Raw genomic sequence first — 27336 nt, 5'->3', positions numbered from 1 at the left:
CCGGTATATTTAAAGAAACCAGAGTCCTTCAAACACTTCTCCTCACAGGGATCTCATACTTAACAGGAGATCTGCTCTTAAGGGAGCCTCCTTTGGGTACGCAGGCTGGAAGGAGCCAATCACAAGCGACTTCCCGCTACGCTGCGCCAACACCGCCCCTACACTCATTACATATATTTGAAGAAGAACGTTTGCAGATGTAAGTCTGAGCAGATAAAGGGTTCCATGTTCAAATCGTAAGGCAGCAGCAGATACATTTAATGACCAACATCCTGTTAAATTGATCATTTTGAGGTGTTTGTTATCTTGAACGCATCATATTGTTTCTTCTGTTTGTGCTCCAGATGCTACTAGCCAAATTAACAACATACAAGCACATAAAGAAAATTGAATAATGGTCTTTAATTTGCACAAAGCTGCAGTTCACTGGTTTATAAGAACTGGAGCATTTAAACCCATTTGTTTGTTTTTTAAATCAATGGAAGTGCTCAGCAGTTTTTACAAGAAATGGATCAAACTGATGAAAGAAATGGAACTTCATGTACCAGGAAATCAAAGTGTAGAGCAGCTGCTTTCCCTTTTCACCTTCTCATCCGTAGAGGGTTCAAATACAAACTTTTGCAGGAAGACAGACACCGCAGGAAAGGTATGAAAACACTCTCCTTGCAGCAGGAAGTGCCTCCTCACCTCAGACTGTAATTAAAGGCGTTGCAGAGTGCCACTTTCAGCCGCATTAACGAGCGTTTCCAGTGACAGGTAATAAAGCAGATCGGTTAATTGCAAATGAATGCACACACCCCCGTTCCATTAGGCATAAATAATTTGGCCACTTGGGTATGTGCCTCCCAAATTACTTATTCTTTTTGTGTCTCAAATTACCTATTCTTTGTGATGTTGCCTGTAGTTGATTAGCGCGCTGCGTGCGACTAGCCATTGGCTTTTTTCAGGTTTTCTTAGCCGGTTTCCATTTTTCATAAGGTGAAGAAGTGCTCGTATCGCGCCATGGATTCTGAGTTGTTGTTGTTGTTGTTTTGTTTGTGCACATGAACAGGGCCAGGCTACTTTCATTACTGGCACACAACATAATTTATGCAGTTATTCCCAACTTTAGCATTTCTTGGTGTGATTCTGTGCGGGCTTCTCTTCTCACACCTTGTGTAGTCTTTGCTCGGGGATGAATATTAAACACTCTCGCAATGGGCTTATTGCTTTGTTTTCATCTGGTACACACACATAAAGTACACACTTCCACGTTCATGAAAGATTTATTTTCTTGCTTGGTCTAATGTACAAACATTTCCGAGACAAAGGGACACTGTTGTTGCTGATTGCATGTGATCTTTGCGATCTCCAAGTTAAAGTTTATTCTTCTCTTCATCTCATTAGAAGTTGTTTTCTGTCTCAGTATGAACTGAAAGACCTGTAAATGTGGAGCAGGATGGCTTTCCTCATACATATCATCATGTAAATCCCCTATGACATAATCAATTTTTAATTTCAAACAGCCCTATTTCTGAAATTCAGAGGAGTTCTTCCAGTGTTTTCCTTCCTTACATGTACAGAAATGACTTGTTTAATGAGTTTCATTTTCAAAACTGTCCTTTTCTGCTGGCAGCTTGCTGCACATTTCATCTCGCCTTAAAGCAAAAGATGATATAATTTAGATTTTCTATCACTTGATTTCACAATGTGCAAATAGCTTAGAGTGACCTGCAGGCATGGCAGGGGAATCTGAAGGCTGCATGTCAGCATTAAGCATGATTATTATTCAGAAATGTTAGTATTAGCTGTCTCCTATAGTTTTATTTTTCATTTTGTGCATCTGAACAGGAAGTTGGATCAGACAGTCCTTTCGTTTTAAACAGGAGTCCACATCGGCTTCTTTGTCCTCTGAAACTTAAAGCCTTGAATATGTTAATCTCTGTGCACATTAACCATAGATGTTTCCTCCAATCTTCACAGAGATATTACGCTGCCTGAAATGGACCATAAGTAAATACCATCTTTTTATTCGGAATAATCAGGAAGAGCGTCATTTTCATGCAGTCTAACAACAGGTTCTTGTTTAGAATAACAAATGTAGTTATTACCGAGAGGATATCAAATGAAATGTTCAGGATAATCAGAGGAAAATAGCGCCTTTCATATCCCATTGGAGAAAAAAAGGTTGATTGTGCTCTTGCGTCAGATGAAATGTTGTAAATTGAATTTTGTGTGAAATCGGTCCAATCTGGTCAGTTCGCTACACCTGGTATCGGTCGGAGCAGGTGTCACATACTTTGTTTAAAGGTCTTAATCCTCTTTAAGTGTTAAACTTAATTCGCAACAACAGCCAACGATGTTCTTACGTTTAGCGGAGACTGTTTAAAAATCTGAAAATTCCCTCGAAATGTCATCATCGCAAAGCAGATTTGAATTTAATACCCTTCTAAAAATGCAGCGAGACATTCACCAGTCAAACTCCCAGAAGGAGGTGTGATGGTGACCAGACCCCCCTCCCTCGTCCTCTCTCTTGCCCCCCGCCGAGCGAGCCCGCATGTCGTCCCCAGGTTGCGACAGTCCTAATTAAAATGTCCTTCCTCATTATCATCGATTGCCCCGCGCATTTTTGGAAAACAACTGCAGCGCCGAGCTCTGGCAGCGGCGGCGAACGGCGGCCAAATATAGACATGTGACACCGGTCTTTAGCCCCGTCAGATGGTCCCGGTCCGACATGAGAGCGAGAAAAGTGGGGCAGCAGCCGGGCCTCCCCAGTGGACGCTGGACCACAGCTCACACACACACACACACACACACACACTTATACAGGACCGCAGATGGCCGGTGCCCCATTCCAGGGTTCATCAGCCACAAGAAGAGAAATAACACACACTAGAAAAACAAACTTGCAGCCATTAATGGTATGATTTATTCATTAACAAGTGTGTGTTGTGAAGAAAGTTTCTCATTTATACAATCTGTGACAATATTTATAAGAGCTTCAACTACATGCAGAATCAATCCCATAAAATACCCTCCATTATTAATGATGCTGAAATGCTCCGTCAAAATAAGAATTTTCCTTTCTAACTAATTATTCCAAACAGTTTGAATGTTCAGATTTAAACCATGGCCCTGGTTCTACGGGTTTACATTTGGTCTCAGATTTGTGATTTACAGATTATCTTCTGGTCTGTGACTCAAAAACATGTCTCTGCCTTCATACGAGAGGAATTGTTGAACGAGAAAACAATAAAGCAGGACGACTTTTAAACCAAAAGAAAGCTGAAAGTAGCTAACATGCTCCATATAGTTCGACAGTAGACCGATACAAGCGACCCCTTTCAAATTACAGCAATCCGAGCCTTTGGTACATAAAGCTGTGCAGCTTTAATGCCCGTGGCCTGTAATTGACCTAAAGTCATACTTTTAGTGTATGTAAAGACAGGAAAATGGCTCAGCACTGCAACATGTTGCCATCAATCATTCATCAGCCAATGTGGGCACCGAAACACCAATAAATGATTCATGGGAACATATTGCCTTCCATGAACCTTCGTTTCCTAATTTTGGACTTTATTTCTAGGACTTAGCATGTCTTATAGTGAGGCGACTACTGCCCTTCAAAATGCCAAGGTGCGTTTTTATAATCAGGTTTGACTTGTTGACGGACAGATGGACGGTCGAATGGACAGGCGGACAGACACACAGGCATGTCAGAGAGGCACGCTGCCGGCTGGCGAGGCAGAGAAGGAGCATCTGCCGGCGGGTTTGAGGAGCGGCCATGGCTTCTGTGAATCAGGAGCTCCCCTGACGCCGGTGGCGGGCCAAGAAGGGGTCCCCGGCAGTGCCAACGGGTCAGGGGAATCACAAATGGTTCAAAATATCATCACCTAAAAGGGTCGGGAACATCTAAGCATACTAACAAGCTGAGGCACCTGCGTGGGACGTTTACCCTTAAAACCCCCTCCTTCATGGAACACTTTCATTGAAAGACCTATCTGCTGTCAATCATCTTCCGCTGTTACTGTGGAATAGTTTGAGTTGTGTGACTAGTGCCTCTCCTACGAACAACCCATGTGTTCTTCTTTCTATATTTAAAATAAAAGGGTGGTTTAAAAGCTTCATAACAACAAACTCATACAGTTCTATCGTAGCTGAATTCTGCTTTACTAAAGGCTAGATTTCTCCAAACAGAAACAAAGGCAGGCCTGCAGTCATCTTATTTATACAGACTTCCTTTTGAATCCATTTGAAATACAACAACTTACTATCTGACCTTTAGTATCCAGCCAAAAGCATGTTGGTATGCCTCACATCACAAGCTGAAGATCAGGGAAGTACAATTATTTTGATTTGCAGTGGTTACTCAAAAAAGCAACTTGTAGTTCCAGTGTCAAATAAGCTTTCTGGCAAATTAGATATTGACGAGGAAGGATACTCTATTGGTAGTTTTTGAAAAAGGCCAGGAGGCTTTAAAATGTATTTTATTTAAACAATCTGCCGAGGAAGAAACATGTGTTGGTGGTCACGGTATACAGGTCACGAGCAAAAAGCTTGGGAAGCATGTAGTCATAGGAACCAAACTATGAGAGAGTTCTCAGCCACAAACAACTCCAACAGTGAGTTTTGTTATTCTTAGGCAGTGAAACATATTTATTACTTTCCCCTTCACTTGGGAGAGCTAAAAAAAAAGGAAGTCTTTAAAGGCAACAGTCACACGTCCGAATCTCTAAAAAACTTGAATCCCAGAGCTCGCCGGAGTGCTTCTCCTCCCCCCTGCTGGTTATCTACGGAGAGCCACAGAAACCAGAGTGAGTGGGGGGGGCTTACCAAACACAGCCAAAGCCCATTTGACCACAGGGGAGGCCTGTCAATGGCCCAGATAGTTCTGGTAATTTCTCAGCGTTGACTCTACTGCTGCTGCTGTGTTTTTACATATTCAGAGAGGGGATCAAATATGGGGGGATTCCCTTTGTTCTGGTGTGTGTGTGTGTGTGTGTGTGCGGATCGCAGGGGCAGGGGCCGCGTTCTCCTCCGCGAATACGCCTTGAAGTCGAGAAGGTATATTTGAAATACTGTGGGGTGAGGAAAAGAGAAGTCAACAGGATTAGCGTTATCAGCTGCACTTGCCAGGGAATGCACAGAAACACGCTCATACTGTATACACTTAAAGGATGCATACACTCACTCCGCTTTGCAAAGGACACATGAATAAGTACAGCAATAAAGCATTCTCGGGGTACGCTAGCCGCAGTGGGAGAAATATTACTCTTCTTGGACCACGTTGGCAAATAAGTGTTTTTCTTAATCTAAGTAGTGGAGCATGATTCTGAATGGAATGATAATTGACCTGAATGCTCCTCTTTTGTGAAGGCGATGACAGCAACTCATGGCTCATAACGGAATGAAAGCGCAGGAGGCGAATATGAGGGAGGCGGCGATGCTTCAGTTGCAACGAAACAGGCGATCAGTTAAAATAAAAAAGCGCGCTCGCCACTCTAAGCGTCGACAACATAAGCGTGTGTGCATTTCCCCCCGCGGCGCGCTGAAGAATGAGCATGATTTTCTGAAACTTGTTTCTGCGTGTTTTCTGAATATCACATATCAGAAGGGCCGTTATTTTGATAACCCCCCCATTACCATCACCACCACCTCCATCATCTACTTCCTCTGCGCCCCTCCCCCACAACACAAGCGGCGGATGGTGCTAATTTCGAAAACATCATCTCCTCCACGCCGAGTTCAGGAAGTTGATTTATAGACGGTGCTCTCCGAGTTAATTGCAGTGCGCGACACCAATCAGTCTTTGGGGAGATCTTTCTAAGGCGAGCAGGGATTAAATCGACACCCAGCGCAAACAAACAAACAAACAAACATATTCATATCTCCCGTATTTATTTATCAATGTTTTAGATTGCGGCCTGCCTCCGAGATTGCCCCCTTTTTTCCTGCACGAGATTCAATAAGTTGACAGAAACATTGTCAGCACCGGGGTGTCGCTTTATATCGAGGCTGCCAACAAATCTGTCTTTGGGAAAATGGAAATGTATGTGTTAAGCACGCCCAAGTGATGCACCCCGCCCCCCGCCCCACACCTCCCAGCACCCCTCCCTTGTTGGAGTTGCTCCTCCACAAAATGATCATGGTTGTGTTCGGGAGCATTCATCTTGATTATAGAGACAGAAATGCTTTGATAATGATCTGCGGGAGACGGTCGTCAGAAGTTTGTCAAAAAGCACTAAATGTCAAATCCCCGGCGGTGGTATCTAACTATCTGGTTCTGTGACACAGGCTGTCACGCACACACACACACACACACACACACACACACACACACACACACACACACACACACACACACGAACCTCCCCACCCGGACTTGGCCAATGAGACGTATGCCTCTTATTGCCTCCCATGCCTCCTCACTGTATTGCACTGAGAGAGATGGAGTGGAGAGCATGCAGCTGCAGACCAACAGCAGCAGCAGAGTGTGTGTGTGTGTGTGTGTGTGTGTGTGTGTGTGTGTGTGTGTGTGTGCGTGTGCGTGTGTGTGAGTGAGGTCGTCTGGCAGTACACGTATGTTCAGGGACACAAAAACACTGCGGGAAAATGGAAACAGGATTCGGCGCATTTGTTGCAAAGCTGTCAGGGCTGTTTGTGTACTAAGTGGTTCCGTTTGGTAAATGTGTTTCTGTGAGAATTTAAGAAATGTTTATAGGGGCTTTAAAACAATCACTCATTTTCTGATTGATTCTGAGCGCTCGGAATTGTTTCTTTAAACATTTGATAGTCAACATAGAAGCTGAAGCGACGTGGTTGGTTTAACTTTCTAAAAAAAAGGAAGTCTTTGAAGTAAAAAAGCAAAATTGCTGCAACAGCTTCTGAGAGGTCAATAAAAACCATGAATACAGTAACAGTTTAGAGAGATAAAACCTGTGCTTTCTAACAGATGCACGCAGCTATGACAGACTTTGCTTTGTGTTGATGGGTCATAAAGCAAAACCATCGGTAACCATAATCTAAAGAACTTTATTTAAAAGTAAAACTTTAAACTGAGTGCACCTGAGAGGTGGAGGTCAAAACTCCTTGGACAGGAAGACCTTGTCATTCCAACTACAGAAATTCAGAGTGGTTTTTCGTTGCAGCTTTTACTTAAAAATGCTAGTGGAGCCTTCTGTGTGTGAGTGAGTGAATGCAACTGCACATCCAGGCCGCTCTGTATACGCCTGAGCACTGGTGTGTGTATTTGCAGCTCTAAATGAACGGTCAGCTTTCAATACTATTACACTATGTGACCTTTCAAAGGAACTGGCATCACAAGTGAGATCACAAGAACGCTGGGAGAAGAGTCACATTTCCCCCCCGTCAGCTCCTGATTGAAGTTTGTTTAAAAGAATACACACTGCATATCCACATAATCACAGAAAATAACAGCAAACAGCTTTTATTTGACTCCACATTGCTTTTCCTGCATTTTACTTTTTGTAGAAGTCTGTTGTATGTATCATCGTTGGACCATAGTGTAGCTTTTGTGCATACAGTATAGCATTAACACCGTGGAATCCTGACCAAGTTTTACCCGTATTTTTACAATAGCAGATTTAGCTGTCAGTTTCTTACAAACAATACGTCGGCTGAGTTTCCCGCTCGCCCCTCGTGTCGGTTTTGTCTCCGCATATGGCCGGAGTGCCCGCCGCCCGTCGCCGCCGCTGACAGCCTCCCGGCTTCCCAGAGAGCAGCCAAACATCTTGAGCGGTACAAACGTGGACCGACCCTCCCTTTGGCTGACGTCCAAACTCCGTCTCGCGTCTTCTGGGAGAACAAGAGGAGAAATGGAACAACTGGTTTTAATGAAACAATTACAAGACACTAATTATTATGTTAATGTTTTGCTACTATCATCAGCCACCGCTAACAGCCTCCTGCACCTAGAGGTTCACAGCCTGCCGTGTGTGTGTTCATGTGTGTGTGTGTGTTTTCTTTTCAGCTAGGTGGTAAGATGGACGTTTTGTGTGTGCGGCAGGGATGTGTTGAAATGTAAAAAGGGCCACAAAGCGCCGGCTGTTGTCATTGAATGTCAGGTACATTAATTCCCATAATGCTCAGCGCAAATAAATTAGCAGCAGGGTTGCCAGTGATTCAAAGCCATCAGTTCTAGGTATGTGTGTGTGTGTGTGTGTGTGTGTGTGTGTGGGAGGTAGGGAGATGGAGGGGGGCTCAGGAGACAGGCCTGGAGGCGCGAACACACACATGAAGAACACACACACACACACACAAACACAAATAAACACATGCATCACGCAGACGCATGGATACGCACATGTAAACACATGCATCACAGGCCCGCTCTGCCACACACACACACACACAAGCACACACACACACACGCACACACTCATGATAAGCAGCGGTGCTCTGTGGAGGCCATTGTTAAAGCGGTAGCAGTTGTGCATGTGTTGTGCATTAAAGCATAATTCCATGTTCCTGCAGCTTGTGGAAGCACCAGGTACAACGTTCTGTAAAGGCAAACAAAAACAGACACTGCTAAAGATAAATTACTGTCACTAAATGAGATTCTTCTAGGGAAAGTGACGAGAAAAAGTATGTTCTCCTCCTCTTTGACTATCATGTAGGGACCAAATGTGATGCTTTCCCACATTATCAAAGCAGAGGATGTAGATTCGTTATGTTTTGCTATGACTATAATCCTTGTTATGGTTGCAAACGTTTCGATCTGAACTGAGACAATGTTGGGGTAACTGTCATTCCAGCTCTATTTTACTACATTCTGGATTCACAATATATGGTTTATGAACTGTTCTGCAGAAAAACAAAACAAGTATATTGTGAAGACGTCACTGTGCTGGGAACTTGTGATAGGAATTAACAGGGATTATTTCTAAAGAGGTGCAGAGGGATTAGAATTCTATCACCCCTAAAACAAGTGGAAAAGGTCAGTATAGGGTGTGGGGGATGACCCTGATCCAGCATATACTTTGTAAGACTTAATCTTCATGAGCACTCAGTCAATAGTCGTAATTAAGTGGTGATAATAAATAAATATTTACTAATAAAATAGTCGAGTTTAAAACCATTCAAAGCCGGGACTATTTTGGGGAATGACACGTAACTTATCCAGCTATGCATTCCTATAACTTTCATACATATGAATCACAGTTCTGTTTACCTCGTGATGGTCGGAAGTTATCTTTCAACTTCAGCATATCATGCTTAAGCTATCTGCAGGGCTGGTATGTGATGTTGGGTGATTGGACCCCTCACTTTGAGAAGTGTTTTGCTTCTATATCGGTATGGCATTTGTTGCAGAGGCTGCCAGGTTTTTATTTTCCTTCTACTTTGTTGCTGGTATTTGACGCTGTTGTGTTTTTCTTTCCATTATGGTAGTTTGTTTTTCATGTTTTTTCTCTCAGTGGGAGTACCTGGCTGAATGATGGCTCCATGAAAGCAGTAACAATGTCCCAGACTGTCTGCCACAAGTCAGTGAAAGAGGTGATTCATGAACAGTGGGCACTAGGTCTTGGCTCGGAATCTTTGATTGAAACCTGTTTAGCAACAACTGCTAATTTCATTACATGGTGTCAGCACACACTGAGCGGCTCCTAAAGGGCCCGCTTTGAACTCTCAGGCCCCGAACAATGACACGGGGCAGTCAGGGGGCCTGATGTGAGTGTGACGGGTCGGCAGTGGGAGGAAAAACAAAAACCATAATGCTGAAGTCTGTCAAATATTTTGATATGTCCCACACACCATGGTGCAGCTCCTCCTGGGCTTTTTGCCTTTCAGCGGGGAAACAATTGACTTTCTTCACGATCAAGTCGTTGCCCTCCCCGCCTCCAGGCAAAACCTTTCATGAGGAGCCATGACTTTCGTTGCAGCTGTTCCTCTGGGGTTCTTCCCATGGACACCGGGGATAAAAACTCTTTGAGGAAGCCACTTCGGTTGAGATGCCTTGCAGGTTTCTCTTCTTTTCCCTTTTTTTCGCTCATCCAAAACTTGGCTCACGAGATACTTTTTTGGACTGCACTGGGTTTGATCTTTTCTTCTCTGTCTGATGATGGTTAACAAGTGCGGCGACTAGTTCAGTCATCTTCATGGGTTTAAAATCTGGCAAAAAATGAAGCTCTTTGGTCCCTCATTCACCCTTTTACCCAGTTTCTCCTTAAATCCAGATTTATATATAGAAATAATACTGGAAAGTTAATGACCCGGTTGAATGGACATTTTTTACAGCATGTGAACGTTCTAGCAGAGAAAGACTTCCAGAATATGCACCATGAAGGTAACTTTGTAAAGTTCACTGCGGATAGAGAAGGCATATGAATATTCATGAAAAATTACCCGAGCTCACTCTGCCTGATAGCGGGCCCTTTTCTGCCGCGGTATTAGGCCTGTAAAAGAGATGAAAGGCTTGTGAACCATCCCCACTTCCTTGGCCTTATACTGGGACACAATAGCCAACCAGCCGCTCAATTAGTCTGCCATCTTAGACTGACTGTTTGACAGGTCTAGCTAATTGTTAATCCCGCCATAACTGTTGCTCGGAGTAATTAATCATGTAACAAAAGGGCTCTCAGTGAGGCAACCTCACCAGTGTGGATGTGTGTCAAACCAAGGAGCGAAAGCCGAGAGGAGTAACGCTGCTGTAAAGGTTGTCCAATTTACAGCTGAGGTTCATCAACAAATATTTAATCTTCATTTGCAGCACCTTTGCGAACGTCGCTTGTTTTTCCCAGATATAAACAAGTGCGTGAGATCTCCTGGCTTATGTAAATGCGTCTCCATGTGAGCCCCACCGGAGCGGGTTCCAGGGGTCAAGCACCATTCATCATGAGATGGAGTGTCATTTTCTCCACTTCATACGCAGGCAGCTGCTTAAGAGGACGAAAAGAAAAGAAGGTATTCTTTGAGGGGGAAAGAAAAGGCAGAGCCAAGCACAATCCCGGCTTCAGAGAGGAGATGGCGGGGAGGTGGAGGCTGAATAGGAACACAAGGTGCCACTGTGTCAGGATTCAAATGTGAGCACAACCGGTGATGTCATTCACCTCCCCAACCCCACCTCGAGTCATGAGACAAACCGCATTCCTTGAAACGGGAAATGCACACAAAGAGCCACCGTGTTTTGCAGTTTTGCAATACTGACTCATGTCGTTGTGACCCAGAAGTGTTCTTTTTTCCCTCGGTGTGTCCAAACGATGATTAATATCTGCTTTCTATCTCTGTGCCTGATGGTCGCAGCGGCAAACAAGAGCACCTCTTGTTCGGATGAATAAGGAATTCTAGGCTCCCAGGCTATGGGCTCTCATAAAGGCCAAATTGGATAATTTGAGGGAAAATGGACAGAGGTCATATCTCATCTCCATCTTTTTTTCTTCTTTGATTTAATGACGGTCACGCAAGTCAGTTGTTGTCTATTGAAAGCCTGTAGACCTTTTCCGGCTGCCAAAAATGTGTTTGGTGTTTTTGCTACTTCACGATAAAAGATCAAACTACTGCAACAAAAGAAGAATTAGAAGTCAAGCATCATAATCACCTCTTGAAACTCTTCCTAATTTTCGAACACTGTACCAAAAATCCTTGTCCCTCTGCGAGTAATAATCAGCGGTGCAACACAAGCAGCCCTACATGACAAGAGCTGTGTAATTGTTTCGCCAAAAAGGAGAAAAACCTGATGATTTGAGGAACAAAACAAAAGTCTCCCGAGAGCCACTGGCTGTCCCGCCAGTCGAGCCACCTCCACCACCACTGTGCAGGACCAAAGCACAATACAACACAAAAACCTGCAGACAATAAACAGAAACAGTAGGAGCCCTTCCCTAATTTGACTTGCTCCACAGGTGGTCACCAGCTGCTTGCAAACAGGTTACTGTGGGCCCCAACGGAGGAGAGGGGATTTTCATTTTAAGTGGAACAATAGGCGACCGTTCAGGTCCCAAAACCGTGGGGTCGTTTCTTTCTTTTCTCTTTTTTATTTGGCAGTGCCCGGAGGTAGGTTGCTGCTCCACGGCAGCAGACAGTGAGGTCTTTTGTCTCCTCGTCTGTGCACCAGGATGGGGGCTATCAGAAATTCCCCCTGTCTTAGTTCACATGATTCAATGAGAGCCCTGTGTGTCAGTCTGATGGCTGTTCTTTTTTTTGTCTATTCCTGTCATACACCGGAGGGGAAGACCCAGCGACGCTCATGGCTGGAGGCCTGCTTTTACTCATCCAACTAGACAACAAACTCTGCAGAACTCAGAATTAATTTAGCTCACAATTACGTGCCTCCTCATACTGAATGGTGCTTCAGTCAAGCCAGAATGTTTGAAATAAGTGATGGTCATCTTCTTAAAATCCTTGAAATCCTGTAAGTTAGCCACCAAACCTTTGCAAATCTCCCATCAACCGCTGCAGCAACTACCGAGGATCCAGAAAAACAAATTAAAGTTTGAGGCCATGTTGAAGATTTGGAGGAAAGCACATGGCCAGATTTAAATAACTAATAAGATCATGTCTGGCAGGCAAAAGGGCTATTTTGTTAAATTCCTTGACTGCATTTTGTAGACGGAAACCCACGCTACTCTCCTGAGGCAAAAAGAGGCACCTGACCACCAAATAACAGGAAATAAGTCTCCAAAACTAATTGTTGTCATGCGATTCAAAGATGCAGCATCTCTCTGAAGGGAAATGGAACAGTGATACAGACAATAATGCTAGAAAATGTTGAAGATTTCTCAAAGATTAAGTAAGGAATAAATAATCAAAGACATTAAACTCTACGTGTGACCACTGGGAATGCAACACCATCCAATCTCTGGCACGTGGACTACAATGAACAATCATTTGTTTTATGCAAATGGTGTGTGATATTGTCCAAAATTACAGGGAGAATTGTGGAATTTGTCTTTGAAATAGCCTTGGAAAGGAACTGTTTTGCCTGGCAGTGGGAAAAACGGTATTTGCTGGCACACGTGTGTTCATTGGACTCCACTAATGTCCATTCTGCTTGGTTTAGAAAATAGTTTCTTTCTAGTCAAACCACACATCTTTCAGAATGACTTAATCTTATTCTAGGGAACTTCATTTATCTGTACCACTCCCTCAAGAACCACTTAATTGACTGTGTTACCTTGGAACCACATTTTGTATGAAAGCCAAAGAAATGGGGAACTGAGGTGGGAAGTTTTGAGTTTACTTGCTTATGATTTGCCAATTGTTTTTTGCCTTCTCAACAATTATCACAGCTGTTTAGAGGTATCACATCAAATATTGAATATTTGTTTTGAAGTATAATTTATAAATGGACTTAATTCAGTCTAAAATATTAGCTACCTTCACTGGAAATGTGAGCTAACAAAGACAAAGTCAAATGCATGTTAAATAATAACAGAACTGAAACTAAACGTAAAGGAATTCTGTATTTTCTTGTTCCCTGTAACCACCTAAATACTACCAGGGATTATTTGATGTATTTTTAATTTATTTCTGTGTCCCTCGGGGTCACCTTAAACCTCCGTCAGAGCCTCCCCCCTCCCCGCACTAAAATAAAACTTTCATCTCCCTCGTCAGCCCGAACTTGCCCCCGCGTCCCTTCATTTAGATTCGCACAGCTGATGTTTGTTGTGAACAGGCGCTGTCAGAGAGGATAAAGAAAGGTTACCTGGTGGCTGAGAGCGAGACGCTTTACTCCAGCAGATTTATCCACACTGATGTTTTGATGTCACCACCGGCTCCTTGAGGCGCTTTGCTGTTGTAACGAACCAAACCCCAATCAAATCTTTGAAGTAGTCATGTATGCATAAGCGCCGTCTACCTTAATGCTAAATAATTAGCAAGCGAGCACACGGCTCACTGGGATTGCTACCTCAGGGCTAAACTTGCTTTTCCTGCTTTGATCATTACGTTAATTAAATCTGGCTCCCTTGACAGGTCGGGGGCTAAAAAACAGGTAGGTGTCATAGGCACCTCGGCGGAGACAGAAGCACCTGGTGTGTGTGAGCACTCCAGCTGTCAGTGGTGATGCCTTAAGAGTCAGACGGCGGTGGCGTTAATTCGAACCGATGTCCCAAAAGGGGAGGGGAACAACTCAATTGTAAGACACCCCGATTCTCCGGTCTGGAGGCGGGCGAGGCTGCAGCTTTGCAGCAGCTTTGGCCAGAGGAGGAAAGAAGTCATGTTGTCAGACCTCAGTGTCAGCTCGCGTCATAACCAGCGCCTGAGGGACAAATTAGAAGTGTGTTTCGAGAGATGTGTCAAAAGTGTTCTCGGTCCACATCACAACAGAGGAATCGTGCGAAGAGGGACCTAAACCAAAGTCAAATGCCAAGGGCAGCTAGAGCAGGCACTCACCTATGGTTTATATAAATCAAAATGGCTTGGAACTATGAATAATTACTCGAATGTGCATTCATGTGTAGTTATTTAATGTCATTACTCATGTATGACATGTACAGGAAGTCAGGATAAGACTGTAAACACCTCATGGAAAAAGGAGCTTACTCTTGTGTCACTAATTATGGTTCATATAACAAAGGCTAAAGGTCATAGGGTGTAGGCTCAATGGAGTGTTCTTTAACCTGACCATGAATGCTATTTGCATACAAATGTGTTGCATACAAAAAGGCAAATTCATCATATTACTAAATATTTAAATGGAGCTAAACGTACCACCGCCAAACTAACCCCCTGACTGCAACAAATGATTGGGTTTTGTTTTGTTTAAGGTTGCAAAATGTAATATTTCTAGATCAAGATCTGTATTTGAATCACTCATCTCATCTAGAACATGAACATGGCACAACTGAAGGATCCACTGTGCTCCAGTTGCAGGTGCATCAGTCCAATGTTATCATAATATTGGAAGTCTGGGAGAAAGTAAAACAATCCTTTGGAAAAAAGTGTTTATCTTTCCCAAGCTCAGGCTGGAAGTAGGTGTTTCCTGTACAGAAGCTGACACAGAGAAATCTCCCTGTCCGTGGCGAAAACAAGGCAACTGACAATAATTTCATATGAAATAATCTAGATTGTGTTTGTTGGATCAGCTCGAATTTAAAAAAAAGGACTCTCTGCCTGAGCCCAGCGGCCTTTCCTCCACATCCTCATCCAGCGGCCCCACACCACACAGTGTTCAGTAATAATTAGTGTCTTCAATATGTTTAACCATCCCACATACCTGTTTAATCAAACCATTTTCTGGGCATGTATTCAACCTTCAAAGGCAGTGTTTGAAAAGGACTCGGAAAGCACAAAAGCGAGTCGTCTGTGAAGCTCCTTTTGATCTAGATCATTAACGTTTTGGAATCAGAAGTTGACATAAGGCCCGGTTTTGTTGCCGCACTCCTGGATCCGTTTCTGTGCGGTGGAAGTTGAAGATGTTTGGAAAATTGCTCCGATTATAGTGTTCATGTGCCATTTGATACCGGTTCCAAGAACAAGGGGAGCTGCAGCCAAACCAGACTACACCAATAAGAGCTGGCGGAACTGGCCGTCCTTTCATAGACCACATGGTCTCTTTACCGAGTGGACACATTTTATTATCATGGAAATCCACTTTGTAATTTCGGTGTGAACGGCCCCACCCTGCTCCGTTTACAATGGAGAGATCTCAACACAATTAAGGGTATCTAGAAACAAGAGTATTTTAAAAAGCACAAAGAAACTGCACTGTGAATGTATCTCACTGTCATCAAAACCCTTTCTTTAAATGAGTCAGTCAGTGCTGCTGTTTCTCTGTTTCACCTTCCTGTCTCTGAGTAGAACAGCTCATTACCGCTCAGATAAAACCTTCCCTATACAACTTTAAACCTGCTTGCCATCAACATACATTAACTCAAGGGTTGGCCGTATTCATCAAAGACTGAATCCATCATGGAAAAGTTATCGCATTGAGGGACGCGTTCAAAGCGAGCTGATGGGAGTTCTTCATCGCTCTCCAACAGGAACATCAAATGACGACACAATACGTTCTTGGACTTGACAAAGAGGCGGACAGGCCTTCCTCACTGAAGCTCGCTCCATCTTCAAACCTTTTAAAACACGAGCCCGTCCTCGTCCAACCTCTTTGAGACCAACCCTCTCTGCAACGGACGCATCAAAACCTGAAAAAGCGCTCCTCATCACATCAACTGACTCTCCTGTCTATTTCTGTCTTCCTCCACCAGCCTTGAAGCTGCAGCGCCCGCGCCCACAGGCAGCGTTTCTGAAAAATCACAAGAAATTCATTTCCTCCCTGGATGGAAAATAACAAAGGCATTCCTCATGACAGGCCCTTCTTCCTGTCATCTGCGGTCCACAAGTCAACTGATCTATTATTAGAAACCCCGTCCTCTTTGCTTCTTTATCACAACCAGACTCTCATCAGGTGATTTGATTAACAAATTACAGATGGGCAGGAAGTCTGTGAGGAGTTTAAGCAAAGGTAAAAACAAAGAGTGTGCTATTCGGGGGGAAATGCAGAAGGATTCGCCATTTAATATTCAGTTTCATTACTCTCTGTAGCACATTTCTGACCTAGTTCAGAGTAATTAGGTTTACACTTTAGTAAACAAGGATATTTTCCTGGTGAGCTCTCGATATCTTGGCGCAGAGCCTCAGCGGGGATTATCTTCGATCTTAAGAAGATACCTATCTGTTATGTTGATATTTCTGCTTAAATAACATCTCTATCCCATCGGGAAAGAGCAGAGAGAGCTCAGTGTACTAAGATATTCATGACACTTGTGAGTGTCTTCATTGTCACTCGTACTGTACATCTCTTGGCTTTGTGTGATGGAGCAGGTGCTGTGTTCCGTTCAGTTTCTATCTCTGGTGCCACATTTTAAACCTTTTAATCATATTCTTCCTGTGTGTCTTTCAGTTTCCAAAGTTTTTCCTGGTGTATGGAGGTTATTTATGGGGATGTTTGAAGAAAAATACAATGAATACATATTTCTCACCTCTAGTGTCAAACTCAATCTAATCCTGTACACTTTTCGGACAAGCAAAGAACGTGGACAATATATGCATGCAGGTATTTTTGTCTAATGGAAGATAATAGTACTCCCTCATCCTCCCTAATGTAAATGCACATGAACATGACAAAGTGTGTGCTGCGAGTAGCTACAGCCATCCGTCACCCATCAGCGAGCGTGTGCAAACTCTGCGGCAGACAGACGGCCCATCACAACAGTCCATCGTACACTAATATCTCGGGGCATCAGAAGCAGAACTAACAAGTTAAGCCCAAACATTGGGGTTTGCATGGCAGTGGGGGAGTTTATCAGTGTGTGTATGTGAAGGGGGGGGCATGCATACATCAAACAGAGACGGTCGGTCAATATTAGGGTATGGAGAATCAACACGCTCTTTTAAAGGAGAGGCTTATGCTCAAACATCACAGTGCCAGTTGCAGGGCCCGAGCATTTCCTGAGGCCCGGATCGCCATTTCTCATTTGTTGCATTAGCAGGAAAGACGGCGTACAAATAAAATTTCCCTGAGCAAGGGAAGGTATCTTTGCATACAAAACAACGCCGTGTGTAATTTCCAACGGGGCGAGAGGGGAAATGAAAGGGCATGAAGGGAGGGATAAATATGCACCTCCATCACTCGGAAAAACACATTTAGGACATTAGCATTTTTAAAATGTGCGTTAAAAGAGCCAAACTGTTTTTCCTGATAAGAGAATGAGCACTGTGCGGGTTAGAGGTGGGATTTAGACATGAAGAAGGTGGAATTTGCCACATAATGTGATTATCTGGATGGTTTCCATTTACCTCTTGCAGTATGACTTTACCTTGAGGCTCTTTTCTTTCCGTGTACTGAAAAGCTTCTATTTGACAAGGTTTCCCTCTTTATCTCACCTGAACTGAAAGTTCTCATGGACATTTATGTATGAAGTGAGTCTCATTAGGTGTAACATTTGGCAGCACGCACTGCAGCTTGTGCCATTCAGCATAGAAGAGTAGGATGAAATATCTCTGGTTATTACTGCATCAAAACAGACTACTTTTACTCACACTTCATTTTTAGAAGCCCATTTTAGCTTTATTGGCCATTCTCCGAAGTGCAAACACACAAACAGCCATTTCTCTTCAAAATATTAGAGCCTGTGCTGATTGCCACCACCTGCGTTTTCACACAGGCGACTAAACAGATGTAGGGGAACGACTTTGTGCAGAAAGCACAGCTGAGACGTGGCGTCAAATCTGGCAAAGTGCTGTAAGAATCTGTTTGATCTGCCGCACAGAGGAGAATTCAGCACTGACGACGAATGCCAGCTGAAGACATGAAAAAAAACCAGTCCCACCTACAACCACTGCATGTGGCCTGGCCACAAAATAGTACACTGCTGGTCAAATATAGTGCAGGAGCTAGAGAGTATTTTGGGTGACGGGTGTGATGTGAACCTTCTGTTCTCAGTTTCCTTTATGGGAAGATTTATGATGAAAACTATAAAAGACATAAGGCTACTGGGTCAAGAGCTGCCCAAAACATGAGCTCATCTTTTCATTTCCATCAAAAGTGTGCACTGGGACAAAGGTAGATGTATACATGTTCTTCCTAAATGGCATATTAAATCATAGCTCTTTCATATTTCATTCATCATGCATTTCCCTTTGCAATAGATTCCATTGAAATGCCGTTCAGCAGTTATACAACATGAAAGCTACTCCTCAGACTGTGAGTCATAAGAAGTCACATTCGGCCTCTCCGTCCCTCCCTCCAGCCACTTCCCCTCATTGCCATTCTCTTCCTGTCCACCAGATGCCCTCTGACTTGTTCTCCATTCCTCACTTTTTTAAATCAACATTAACCGATTTGTCTTTAGTCATGGTCACCTGACGTTCACACTTCCCTCAGCCTCTGCATCTAGTTTCTATCCTGGTTGCATCAGTCATTGATTCAGCAGCTTCTTAATGAATGTTAAATAATGTGTTGTTCACCCGGATAATCGAACGCATAAAAGCAGCCAGAGTTTGAGTGAGTTTGTACTCACAAGGACAATTTGTGATTATAAAGCCTCTATTTCTCCGATTGCATTTTTACTGGGCTTAGTCTTGAACAATGATTGTGTCCCTTTCAACCTCCTTTAAGCGAGTGTCGTTGAATTTCTTATCTAATTATAACAGATGTGACAGATAGTCTAACCAAACTGTGCACAGAAGACATTAAAACGCTGTTCTTGTTCGTCCCTAACAAGACTTGTCACTTAACACTCAGGTGTGCAATAAAATGAAAGACAATAATTGACTTGCGGGGTCTCCCGCTGCTGCCAGCTTCACTGGCCGTTTGAAAAGGCACTGCCATGAATGAACCGCTCTCCCTCTCCCTCCACCTCTCCCTCTTGTCATGCCAAATTGTGTTTTACAGCATCTGTTCATTATAGATGGCCGACATGATGGATATGGTCATAATATTAATGTAAGACTGACACAGCAGAGACATGAATCATGGCCGACTTTATTTCAAAGGCAGCATTTCATTGGCCCACCACTAAAAAGTGATATATAAATGTCAGCGAATGGCAGCCGTAAAGCATTATGAAGTACATTTGATGGTGCATTTTTACCGTTATCAACCCGCTGTTATTTACTAATGTGTCTTCTTCATGTGACAGCAGTCTTTTGCAGATTGTGTTCTTAAAATCTCCGTCTTTTGTCTTCTTCAGGTGATGGTGCGGCTGTGAGAAGATGGGAAGGTATGATCAGGCAGGAGAATGAAATGTGCTCATATGCAGTGTGTGCCTTTGGGTACGGAAGCCCAGGAATGACTTTAAATTGAAAGCATTCTATCAAATTGAACTTTCATTTCCCATATGTATATATGATCTACGACAGGGGGTCATGAATCATTTCAAACCATGCACACTTTCTGTTTTTTCATAAGAAATGTAAGTAGCTCTGTAGTAGATACTCCGTCATGTGCTTCATTTTATTCGTAATCTTAGCTTTTGTTTCCATTTTTCCGAACATTTCTTTAATGAGAAATAGGTTTGACCTGCTGTTGTCATTGCACAATTATCTATTAATGTACAATGTTGTATTCTGCGAAAGGAAAAGTATAAATCAACACAATTAGATGGAGGCACCCTGGAGACAATATTACGAAAAAGCAAAAGCAACTCCCATAATGAAGACATTTGATTACATAAACGCTCCTCTTTCTGAATTCTCTAATAGCATGTCCAAATGATCACTGTCTAGCTGCAGATGCATTCTTATTGATATGTGCTCCAGTGATGAAACAAAACAACTGCCAATTAATTGTTTTCCCCGAAATGTAAGTGACATATTATTCTCATTTCAAACCTTACACAAAATGGCCATAAATATGTATTTTATTTGGCCGCCGCACAACAAACTTCAATTTGAACTTTGGCCGCCACGATGGCTTCTCAAACACGTTTCAAAATGAAAGCCTGGCTGCATTTGTAAAATACATTTGGTTTGAACGTAATGATTTGGGTTGGCTCGTGTCAGTCCGGACGGCTGTCAGTGGACAGATAGAAATCATGATGGAATGATTATCCGGGCGAGCATCAGCGTCACATTCAGTTTGACGTGATTGAAGAGGCTCGTGTTATTTAAAAGTTAGAACACACAGAAGCTGTTTGGATGTTTGTGGCACTTTCTGAAACATCGAGCATCAGATTGAACTGCATGTAATGAATGTTGTGTTACTGCACGGGTACGCTTCAAATATCTCACATAAACTTCAAAGAGGCTCAGACCCGCTTGACTTCTGCGCCTTTTATTCCGATCTGACTCTGGTGTGGTTCTAGTCTCACAGTAAACAACCTGTAACGCACTGTCCATAGCAAACACCTCTACGTTTCTCCCTGCCTGAGTGTGCAGCTCTCAGAATGAATGTGCTCAGATTAGTGACTGCCTGCTTGTAATTGTAAACAGCATGTAATCCTCTGAAATACTCAAACAGCCGCTGAACTCACATTTGTCACATGCACAACTTATATTAGTTAGTCAAAATATATCTCTATATATATAATGCAACACTAAATATGGCAGTCTCTCTTTTGTCACCACCCCCTTAAATCACTTATTCTATGAATTCAAATGTATTTAAATGTAATAATTTAAATCATTACTTTTTTAGTTATTTATAAATATTATGATTTATTTTTTCCTTCATGTAAAAAAAATGCTGAACTTTATTTATCATTTCATTTGGTTTATTCGAACTCTATCAAACAGAATGGTGTTTCATTACCCCCTTAAATAATGTTCTAATTCATTTTCATTTTATGTGTTAATTATATTTATTCTATTTTAGTTTCTTATACTTATTCTAATTTTAAAACATTTCCTTCATGTGAAAAAATGCTTTCAACTCAAAGCATTTGATAAGGCACATTTAGTTTTATTAATAAAAACACAAATCCTTTTTATTTTAAGAGCATCAAACAAATGAATAAAAAGGATGTATGTATTAAACACGTTCAATAAAGGTAGTGCAGGTCCCTTATTCAATAGTGCTGCTATGGAAATGCTTCATGCAGTGCCCTATGACTCAATGATAAGAGCTAGTATTCCCTCTCTGATCAGAAAGTATACATGTTAGTCATTTTTCTGATCAGGAATTCAGATTTTTAGCTCTGTCGCTGCATTAGAAGCTTCAATAATGTGGTGTTGAGATTTTTGAGGCTTTCAGTGACAGTGTGGTCACAACCTTAGACTCTCCACCCTCACATAATGACAGATCTGAAAAATGAAAGCCATATGTATATCCAAGAAAAACATGTTTTCCCTTTAATGACCCAGGAAAATCCTCCATCAACTGAATACAGGAATGTTCTGCTTAGTGAAGCTGCACATGCAAAACGCAGAACAAACACAAACATGAAACACATGAAACAAGGTGCAGTGTTTTTATCTGCTGCTAAAGATCACACGAAGTTTGAAGTCAGGTTTATTCAGACAAAGGCAAAATACTTCACATAAGCATTCAAAGTGGAAAACTGAGGCGAAGACGAGTCATGAGAAAACTATTATTCTGTAACAGACTGAAATAGAAGGAAATAAACCAGGAAATGCAACAATCTCAGAACCTTCAGTCACATAATGAAACATGTAAATAATATTACCACACTTTAGTAGTGCCTTCACAAGGTACCTCCCATAATACAGCACCAGTAAACGAGGATTAAAAGTAGCACACAATGTAAATAAATCAAAACAGCTTTTCTATGTATGATATAATCCCGCAGATGTTAACGTCCTTATGTCTATTAAAAAGCGCCTAACGTCTTCCTCAGCCTCTGATTGGCTGCCTGTCTGTGATGCTGCGTATCGGAGGAAGGTTAATGTCAGTTAATATCATAATCACTGCAACTTAAATGGTCAAGTGGCCTGCTAGATATACAGCGTGTGTGTGTGTGTGTGTGTGTGTGTGTGTGTGTGTGTGTGAGAGCAGATCCTGCATGACTTGCCTGGATTCCCTCCGTGGTGTTACTGTTCGCAGATAAAAACAATCTTCGTCTAATATTTTTCCATGACATCAAGTAATGTAAATTACGACGGGGTGTTGGTATGTAGTCTGTAATTACACATCACCTCCCTCCCTCCCCCCTCCTCCCCTCCCTCCCTGTTCTTCTTCACGCCGTTCGTGCTTCTTGTGTTGGGGTCTGCTCTCTGCTTCCTGTTAGAAAGACGACTGCTGCACCCTACAGTTTGAAACTCTTCTCTCACTGTGCATGCAAACACTTCTCCTTTTCCCTCACCAAAAACTGACCAGTGTTCAGTTTAATTAAATCTAAAACACATGGGAGGCTTCTCTGACATCACAGCCAGATGAAACTCCTGACTATCGGATGATATTTTTATTGTTTTACTAAAATTCATCTTCGTTTTGACTCAGTAATGAATGAAGAAAGACTTTCAGTGTCATGCTGAAGCTTTAAAGTGCCTCCAAGTCTTAAATAATTTCAGCCGTCTGGTTTCACTCCAGAGTTTTACTGCCCTATGATGGGCTAAATGAAATATCAAAGGCTTTTCCCCCGTAAAGAGGAGATTGTTCTCCGCACATAAACTCTGAATATTTGGTAAAATGAATCAGATTTAGCAGAATTTACTCAAAATATAAACTGTTGTTTATTTTAGTTTCTCGGTCGTTTCAGAATCGTAAAAAAGAGACTAAGGTAATTTATGTTGTAACAGATAACAATGATTGTCTAATTAAGTATTATCCTATTTAAAAAAATTATACTTGGAGATATTTTGTAGTAAATATTAAATATAAGACTTCAGAAGGAATGAAATCAGTTTGATATTAACAACAGTCATTATATTTGGGTTATCTGTTCTTCCTCTTTATTCTAGCCTTTCTTAATTTGATCATTTTGATCAATACTTTGCTTTGATTTATTGTTTGGGAATATCTACTTAAATATATTAATTAAGGTACCGGCATTTTTAAAAAGTATTTAAAATAATTGCAGATGAATATAAGAAAAAAACTGAGAGAGATAACGTCATCCTCTTCATCATCCTCAAATGTAGTTTCAGTTAGAAGACGGACGGCCTGTACTCTTCAGGGCTGGATTTGGATATTGAATTTAATATAATCATCGTATGCCAGGAGTTCAGTTGTGTAGACGTTTACAGGGACAAATGGAGGATTGACACAGACTTTCCTGTGGCAGAAAAAGTATTGTCTAATTTGAAAAAACGAATTTGTATTTTAAATACTTTAATCAAAACCTAGCACTCAGAACAAAATCACCTATAGGTCTGATTTGTTGACGATGATCGAATACTGCAAGCTCCAGGGTCACCACATCTGACCTTTCATCGGTGACGTATTTCGCTTTGATTTCCTTTTATTTAGGGCAGCTTTTAAATTCATTTTGATCCTCATTTTATTATGCCTTTTTTTTTCAAGATGCAGATTTCATATAGAGGTAAAAGTAGAGCAGATTTAAATCTTGAACTGTAAATTAAACCAATAATCCAGTGAAACATGGCTTTGTGACAGCAGGAGTAACACCATGGTGTCAGTTTTTCCTCTGGGCACTTGCTCGGTCCTGTTTCAGGATTAAAGATGCTGATATTCACTCAGTTCTGCTAATATTCAGTGCCACTAAATTTAAATATTCAACAGAAATTATTCCTACAGACATTTCAAATATTCTCTCCTCAGACTTTTTCTCCTCACCTAAATATATACCTTACATTACTGGATTCAGTGAAACCCAGAGATCTTGAAAAGTGTGCCACTGCAGCTGTTTAGTTATTAAAAACAGAAGTATGAGTCAAACTGCATCATATTCAGAACGGTGCTGGTCCGTTTGTTCTCTGAAATGTACTCTGAATTAGTGAAGTCCCTCAAAACACCAGGACACAACAGATTAACTAGACGGTCATAAATACCTGTTGTAAAAGCAACTGTTGTGCTTCACAGTTGTCATTTATTCTAAATGATATAAAGGTATCTCTATATGTCTGCAGTCCCAGAATAATGAAAACATAACTTCTTGAATATAAACCACATGCCAAACATATAATTGATCTCTCTGTGAGCATTTGCGTCACTCTATGATGATTGTATTTAGACGTGTCGTGCATTACAGTAAGTGTATCATTATCTCATAATTCTCAAACCAATGAGACGAGTATGTAAGTGTACTGGATAATGATCCATGGACATATTGAATATACAGATCTAATCACAATACACATATTATGGCTCACAAATTAACAGCCTATTTACAACGTCTTTCAGTTTGCAGCCTCCAATGATATGTAATTCATTGCATATGTAATCCTGACATATCATTATATGCATATGTGTAATTATCCTGGAGTCATCAGCAGCTGCTCCTCAGTATAAAGATATAAAATATAGAGGAATAGCTTCAACTATTTCTATTTAAGTGCTATTTTAGTAGAAGACATGATAGTTAAGCATCTTACCTGAGGTCAGTTTACAGCAGAACTGAAACTCGGACCAAAACGCCCAGAGACACAGCCCGGATGGAAACCTGCCAAAACCACTGCTGACAGAAAACCGACAGCTTTTCATTTCTCTCATTTAATCTGCATATCAAACACTTACAAAGAGTCAAATATAGCATTACATTCTCTGTCTATTTTCATGAAGATAATTCATTTTAAAATTAGATTTGACTTCTTTTTCAACGTGGACATATTCACATTGGTGTCTGTAGGATGAGGACTCTTTTGGTTGCATGGCTGGAGGTCAAAAGTCAAATAAATGAGTACCTTCCTTTTTCCCAATCACTCATCATCCCCTTAGAGCTGTCTTTCACTTTTGTTTTTCCTTAGCTTTACATTTTTACATTTTATCCCTCTAAACGGTTGCAAATTCCTTTTTGGGTGAGCTTTTTGGTCCTTGCCGGTTCCTGTTGTGATGTTATTATTATTTGGTGTAAGAAGTGCAGACATGTGGTGTTTGTCATGGCTTTAGACACTTTAGAAGTCTTAATGTGCATCATTTTGACGATACATTACAAAAAATATCATCTGCTTTACAGAAAAACAACAACATTAACGGTGGAAGGTGTACAGTAGCAAATCCGATATGGACTGAAGATCCTTATGATAATTACTCATTTCCTAGATAATAAATATGTCATAAAGTTAGAGTGAGTATGCAAATAGAAACCTAGCAGAGGACCTCAGGAAAAGGGCTCAGGATTGTAGTTAAAGATGAGATCTGTGCAGATTATCTCCAAATGTGCTCTTAATTTGTCACAGGCGACTTTAAGGACTGATCCTTCATTTGTCTTCATTCTGCGTTTTAAATAGTTCCCTGAGATGCCCTGTCACATGTGTCAGCGGTCCAAGTTAAGATTAAAACCCCAAGAATATCTGATTGTGCTGTAGTCTGAATTTAATCCAGCTTTAGTGTCTGAAATGTACTGAGGAGAAGAGAGTATGTGGGGGGGGGCGGGGGTGAAAGTTGAGATGGAGACACTTTGACTTGACTTCTCTCTGGCCGCCTTAAGACGAGTCGCTCAGAGATAGACGCAGTAAATAGAAAACAGTGATTGTGTTCTCGCTCTGCCTCCCCCTCCGTAATCTGATTGGGCACGTTCCACCGAATCGAGGGCAACGCCAAAACAAAAGATCACCAATCAGATAGAGGGGGCTCCCTCTGAACTTCTTGGCATGCTATGAATGCTTCGCCCTCTCATGTGCGCTAGTATCTAGCAGCGAGATTCCCCGTGTCGCTTTTATGTGTTAATCGTCACCGCTCAGTGAGACTATTGTGCTGTCTGCATCGCCGGGGGAGGAAACCGCAAAAAAAGGGGGGTGTTGGGGGGGGGGGGAGTTTATATGGGGAATGAATGCGAGCGGCGCAGACTGCCAGCACCGTTTCACACGAGCTGAGAGTCGCCTCATCACCCCGCTGACGGAGGTCCAAGAGTGCAATGTGCTGCTCTGCCACCACAGACTTCTCTAATTGGTGGGACTTGTGCTTAAATATTCAGGACAATTATCACCTGAAGATTTCACAGACCCGGGTGCTAAAAGTTCTGCCAGGATGTACCTGTGATCTCTTAAAGGTTTCCCATCTGAGCCTGAACTCACCTGTCCACACTCTGTGATTTATGGGACGTTTCAAAGTTTAAGTGGAAACAGAATCGCTCCACTTCATGCGTTGAGTGTTTTAACTCCTTCCTTCAGGAGGTGATTGTGTGGACAAACCATGTTTACATTTTACAAGGTACCATCATGCATCTTTTGTATTTATTATCAATATACGTCATAAAAGAGCAATGAATGTAGTGAATACAGAGCCATGCAGTGGAGAATGTTTTCCTAAAAGCAATACTCTTGTTGTTCTTCGTAAAAGTTAAGTCAGGTGTTAAAAGTTTAACATCATTTTCTTCTTAATTTAGGTCCATCTGTAGAGATCCATATTGTGCAGCAAACATCTTCCACCTTTATATCCAACACTCCCCTTCAAACGTAAAGGGGTATTCCAGATAAGAATACATAATACAATCATTGTCGTCCCCTTAAAATATCTCCTTTAACTCGCAGAGGCTTTGTGTAAGGATGGAGTCCTTACAGGAAAGTACAATGCGAGCTGCTGTATATTATATTGAGCTAAAAAGAGAAATATTCCTCAACGTTTGTCCAAAATGTGGCCTTATGCATCTGTTTGAGAATTTGACTTCAAACCAAGATCTAAAAGTGTGTTTGGTTGCACAACATGAGATGAATTCAAACAGGTGAACAGTTAAGGGGAATTTAAAGTGTGAAGTTAAGGGAGTCTGCTGCTTAAAAAAGAACGAAAACACAGAAAGCTGCTCCGCTGCAACTCTGCTCTGAATACTAATTTCTCAGCAGTGTGTGTGTGTGTGTGTGTGGGTGTGTAAAGCAGATGCCATTCTG

General features: G+C 41.9%; 1 long non-coding RNA gene across 1 annotated transcript; it reads right to left on the bottom strand.

Annotated features, from left to right (window-relative positions):
• Positions 1-7486: 7486 nt before the first annotated feature.
• Positions 7487-22522, bottom strand: LOC134860704 (uncharacterized). Its single transcript, XR_010165292.1, has 3 exons — positions 22404-22522; positions 19527-19637; positions 7487-7794 (listed from the first exon to the last, which is right to left on the bottom strand). It is a non-coding gene; the product is annotated as an uncharacterized LOC134860704 (long non-coding RNA).
• Between the last annotated feature and the right edge of the window lie 4814 nt (positions 22523-27336).

The sequence above is a fragment of the Eleginops maclovinus genome, chromosome 24, assembly GCF_036324505.1.
Source record: "Eleginops maclovinus isolate JMC-PN-2008 ecotype Puerto Natales chromosome 24, JC_Emac_rtc_rv5, whole genome shotgun sequence".
NCBI lineage: Eukaryota > Metazoa > Chordata > Actinopteri > Perciformes > Eleginopidae > Eleginops > Eleginops maclovinus.
This window is presented reverse-complemented; position numbering and strand designations above follow the sequence as displayed.